Source organism: Squalius cephalus (assembly GCF_949319135.1).
Source record: "Squalius cephalus genome assembly, chromosome: 2".
Lineage (NCBI taxonomy): Eukaryota > Metazoa > Chordata > Actinopteri > Cypriniformes > Leuciscidae > Squalius > Squalius cephalus.
The window spans coordinates 50,130,207-50,136,206 of NC_137123.1; positions in this window are offsets into that span (position 1 = coordinate 50,130,207).

Here is a 6,000-nt window from a genome sequence, read left to right on the forward strand (position 1 = left end):
TTCGGGTAGTAACCCGAGCACAAAAAGAACTACAAAATTCGACTGCTTTACGGCATACGTCACTTCCCCCACCACTTCCTCAAATTTGGACGTGAGAGGCCAACCAGCGTTTGTTTTCGGCTTTGGTGCGTATGTTTTTGTCATGGGGGTTGTTTACACCTGGCCACTTCATGCGTTTTCTCAGATTGGATAGCTATCCGATCGTGAAAAGACCAGGTTTAAATGCCCTCCGAAACACATTCAAGACGGATTTGAATCCGATCCCTCAAACCACTTCAGGAGGAGATCTGAGACGCATTCCAGACGAAACTGGACAAGTGTAAATGCATCTGGTTGTTGAAACCACATGTAATTGTACTCCACCCAAAAATGCAAAAAAAAACAAAAAAACATGTGAGAGCGTGTTATAGGCTGTTATATCCAGATATGATGACGCTACTGGAACACGCATCACCGCAGATGAGTATCTATTCATAGGCCAACGTGCAAACTATCACAAATCAAAGTGAAAGTAAGTCACAGACGCTTAACACACAATCTTCATCATTAATAGTAAAGAAACGAAATGATCTTACCAGGGCTGTTACTGCTCTCTCTTATTGCGGTCTTTGATTTTGACATTTTAGCTGATGATCTATAAAATGCAGCTCATATATGTTGCTTTCGGTGACGTGCACTCCATTAAATCTGCATAGGCTATAGCGCGAGAATTGAAGATCGGATTTAAATCCGTTTCGCAAAAATACATTTATGTGACCAGGTGTAAATGGAATCGTTTTGATAAATCAGATAGCTATGCCTCACGAATTAGTTTGGCAGCTTAACTCAGGTGTTGTGACGTGTATTTATCACGTAGTCCTGAGGGATATCAGACGACGCTGTGGACGTTGATTCCTGCGATTATCATGAGAACAGTTTTCAATATCTCACATAATCAGGACATAAATAAGCCTAACGTAGAGGTTGTTAATAGTGTAAACGAGCACAATTTGCAAACTATTATGATAAATTGCAATAATCATGTCTAATGACATCATACCGGCCAATGTTATGAAATAATGCGACGAACATTTAACTTTATTGATGTTATCTGGCATTTTGTAATGTTTACATTCCAATAAAAACAACACAAATTAAATTATACAGTAGACCTAGACTATAGACTATTTACTTGTGATTTAGCTGCAATCATGTAAAATGATTCCGTCAAATTTCGTGCCGCCTCCGGCTCTCGACAAAATTCGGACAGTCACATGGTCAGATACAGTTTTTCCACCGTGACAGTTCTGTTGCGGTTACCGGCTTGTGTCCATTCTCATATAGTGCTGCGCGGATCGCGGATAATCCGCAGGTCGGCCGGGCCAAATAATATAAACATTCCATTCCAATTAATCGAGGGTGGATGACCGATATTAAATTATAATGTTTTGAGTTTAATAAAGACACGGAACTCTCATCACGGTAAAACGCAATGAACGTGCATCACTTTTACTTTCGTTTTCAACAACGTAACGTTAATTCTCTTCAGGGAAAACCCATCAAGGAAACCATCAAGGCTTGACAATAACGCTTGTCTAGGACACATGTGTTTGTTTTCTTTTTTTTTAAGGGAAAAGTGAGAGAGAAGTGTACTACTTTTCCTGATTAAAACAATTTTTTATTTAAAAATAAAAAAAATATCTAGGGAATCACCGAAAACGTGAGGATGATTCTGTTTTATTTCATTGTTGTTAAGAAACAATATATAGCCAAGGCTACACACAACAAGAGTGCTGTTTTCCTGAATGCCATCAAGACTGAAACCGAGACTGATTTCATAACAGTTCAGTAAACAGTTAAAATTAAGTCACTTACATTTTAGACGCAATGACTGTTTTTGTTCTGTTTCTGCAGCGAAAATAGTTCCAAACATCACAGCAGAACCATCGCGCATCTCACAGCAACACTTGTAGCATTACTGAATGATTCAGCGTTTCGAACGAATCAGTTGAGTCAAAGATTCAATGACGCATTCATAAACTGCCTCACTCTGAATAAATCAGCCGTTTGAACGAATCGTTTGAATGAATGACTCAATGACTTGCTCATTAAGATGGTCGCCTGCCGCCTCCTGCTGGCGGTTTAGTTTCATAAAGTATATTCTTTTCAACATTCCTTATTTGTATATTCAAAAATATTTAAAACAATATCATTTAATACAGTTATAATTTTTCAATGTAAATTATTTAATTTGATTGGTAACAGCCTGTGTCTTATTATTTTAATTGAATATATTGATCAAATTTAAGAATCTGAAATGAAAAATGGAGCATGCATTTATTAAAATTAGGGGGAAAATGCCTTTATAAAGGTACAAAAAATGTAAAAAAAAATGTAAAAAATGGAAATGTAATTTTGCCAAAAGAAGAACTTTTATTTTAAATAAATGTTCATTTTAAATCAGCCTACTTCAGTGTGATATGTTACCATATTAGCATGCTTAACACTGAGAATTTGAATAATTGTAATGTGATCAGATGCAGATATCTAAATCAAAGAATATGGGCGGTTTGCGGGTGGATTATTTATTTTTAACAGTGGATTCGGGTGACTCAAAGTGCACCAGATTAATGAATTTATCTTTAAAATGTACAAAATTTTCTTACGGGGGGGCATGCCCCCGGACCCCCCTAGAGGTACCGAGCTCCACCCACAAAAATCAATGTGGGAAACACATTAGGCTATATGATGACCTACAAAAAATATCTTATTAATAAAATACATTATTAGGATTTTACCACCTCCGCCTCATTTTGAGCCAGGAAAAACCCTGTTGTAACATTAGTGCCCAAACCTCGTTTGACCATCTTAAAGCAACAGCAGCTCGTTCAAAAGCTTGAAAATACGCTTCAACTTCCTTCTCACGGAAGGGTGGAACGATAGAGATGTTTTTAGCCACATCAAAATGTGTCGAAAACGGCGCTACTACAGACTCAGATGCAGTACCAGCCGAGACATAATTAATACTCGAATTTGATGGACCAGCCGGTGTCTCAGAATTACCCTTTAAACTAGATGTTTTAAAAGTAGATTTTTTAGGTACCTCTGGAGCAGCCTGCAACTCTTAACTCCCGCAGTCACACTTTTGTATCTGCATCAATTCGATACATTTCGATCTGACCCTTCAAATCATCTTGTCTCGCCTGAGCTCTATCCTGAGTCTCCAATTGTAACCGTGCTAAACATAACTTTAAATGTGAATCTGAACGAAATACCGGTGATGCCTCTGTAGAAAGTGAAAGAGGTTCAAATTTAGGCATTGAAAAAGACGGACCTACCTCCGCACCAACCCCAATCAATGGAGTCACTGGATCACCAATCGACACACGTAAGGGAGGACTTCCTGCAGCCGGTGCCGCCAACTCCGCTGCTGCAGCAGGAACAGTCTCCATAGAAGGAAATACCCCTTATTAATCAAACTAGCCACTAAACAAGCTTTTAACTCTTCTTTACTCAGTGTTCTAGAGATAAGAATCTCATAATGTTGAGCAATAAGAAACAAATCATTATTCCGACATGTCTCTAATACTTCAACACTAGGTTGATCTATAAATTGATTTAACTCAAACGTTGCCATCTTTAAAAGAAAAGAAAAGACCAATGTATAGGCAATAAGGATAATCCAACGCACTCCGGACCTACTTACCTAACCATCAATCTAACTATAACCTAACTAGTCTTCAGAGGGTACCGATTAAGAGATTGCTCTCTCCCCCGGAATACCTCCAAAAACAACAAACTAAAATAATAAAGAAAAACAATAAACAGCAAACCGTCGTCAGGACTGGCGCTCAACACAGCCCTGCTGGCTTACTCTTTCTAACCGGAGAATACGTAGGATCACCCCCAATCTGCTCCACAGAATCCAATTAGATCAATCAAATTAATCAATCAACCTTAAAAAAAAATCAGGACAAGATCCTGGACGAGCCCCCATTTATGTTACGAACCCGTTTTTAAGATGCTCGTTGAGAAAGGGGTCAGCAACATAAAAGGAGATGCGAGGCAAAGAGCAATTTAAACATTTATTATAAGACTAATAAATGATTGCACAAACTCACATCTCTCATTCCCCACTCTCCACATGTAAAAATAACACTTAAAGGGGTAGTTCACCCAAAAATGAAAATTATGTCATTAATGACTCACCCTCATGTCGTTCCAAGCCCGTAAGACCTCCGTTCATCTTCGTAACACAGTTTAAGATATTTTAGATTTAGTCCGAGAGCTTTCTGTCCCTCCATTGAAAATGTATGTACGGTATACTGTTCATGCCCAGAAAGGTAATAAAGACATCATCAAAGTAGTCCATGTGACATCAGTGGGTTAGTTAGAATTTTTTGAAGCATCGAAAATACATTTTGGTCCAAAAATAACAAAAACTACGACTTTATTCAGCATTGTATTCTCTTCCGGGTCTGTTGTCAATCCGCATTCGCGACTCCGCAGTGACGCTGCTGACGTAAGACGCTGTAAACAAAACAATCTTGTTTGCAATCCTGCACACTTACGCACCATTTTAAAAAATATAGCAATACCAAAATACAAACAATGTAGAATAGCTTGAATACAGCGTGCATCTCCCTCAGACTGTAAACGAAGCTCGGGCGCACCAGATAACACGTCAGCAGCGTCTTACGTCAGCAGCGTCACTGCGGAGTCGTGAACGCGGATTGACAACAGTTTATCGAGCATTTTCAGATTTGGGCCAATCAGCAGCTCGGATTATCGAGCGTTTGACTTAGCAACCAGCAAAGCAACCATTAACAAACTGGACCTGACACCTATGCCTGACACACGTGTGTTTTCATCGAGTGAGTAAAACAAAAATAAATAGAATATTACGAATGTATTGATATAACATTGTCTTCCCAGAGTACTTTTACAATGTATTGACATGGAATTTGTCGATGTATTATTACGTCTTGCCGTCAATCGCTGGTTTTGATATTTAAAAGATAGTTAATTAGCTGGTTATGCTAATTATCGAGTAACTAGCATTATTGAATAATTTGTGAACGTCAACGTCAGGCGTCCTGTTTACACATTTAAACCATATTTACACTTCGAATTTCGACTCCAAACTGTAGTAACTACATCTACAGGGTCTAAGGAAGATAACCAGGTAGTCTGATCAAAGATTAAATACATTTTGAGAGATCGCTAGCATGTAATGTAATGTAATAATGCATTGCATTGGAAATTAATGGGACTGTAGCTAGGATGCTACAGTTTAATTACAACATGTGACGATCTCTGAAAACAAAATTAAATTATGAAAAGACCATACAGTTAGTATCTTTAGACCCTTAAGATTATAATATCACCACGTGAAATCAAAATATAAAGTTTAAGTGTATATTTTATGCATTAACAATAAGCCTGTTTGTTTAATGGCTGCCAATGCATAGGGGGCTAACCCTGGGGTCATTATTTACCTGTTGTGTCACGTTATGTTAATTTGTTAACTTTAATATTTCAATAGTGAATGTGTAGTACTAGTATATCATTAATCCTATGTGTGATATTCCTGTTAATATGGCAATTAACATGTAGTTTAACCTGTAATGCTCACTTAATGCAGTGCTCGTTTAATGCTGTGCTGTGTCATTTCTTGTCATTGTAGAGATGGATTTTACAAACTTTAAAATGACGACCTCGCAGCAGCTTCTCCTGCGGGCCTCTGATGAGGCGGTGGCCTTCATCGCCGCTGCTTCGAGGGCCAAGAATTCATCGTTCACCTATATTCATTGTTTTTCCTTTAACACAGGCGCGTCTCACAGGCACGCATGGCCAACAATGGCATCAGTGAACAAGGACGAGCTTCATGGAACCCGGAAATTATCCGACCGTTTTTACAAAGAGGGAGAGAGCAGTGTAGAATAATGGTTAAATATGTGAAAAATGATGCGAATTTTTAAAAGCGAAGCATGAACACGTTACAGTGTACCCCACATACAC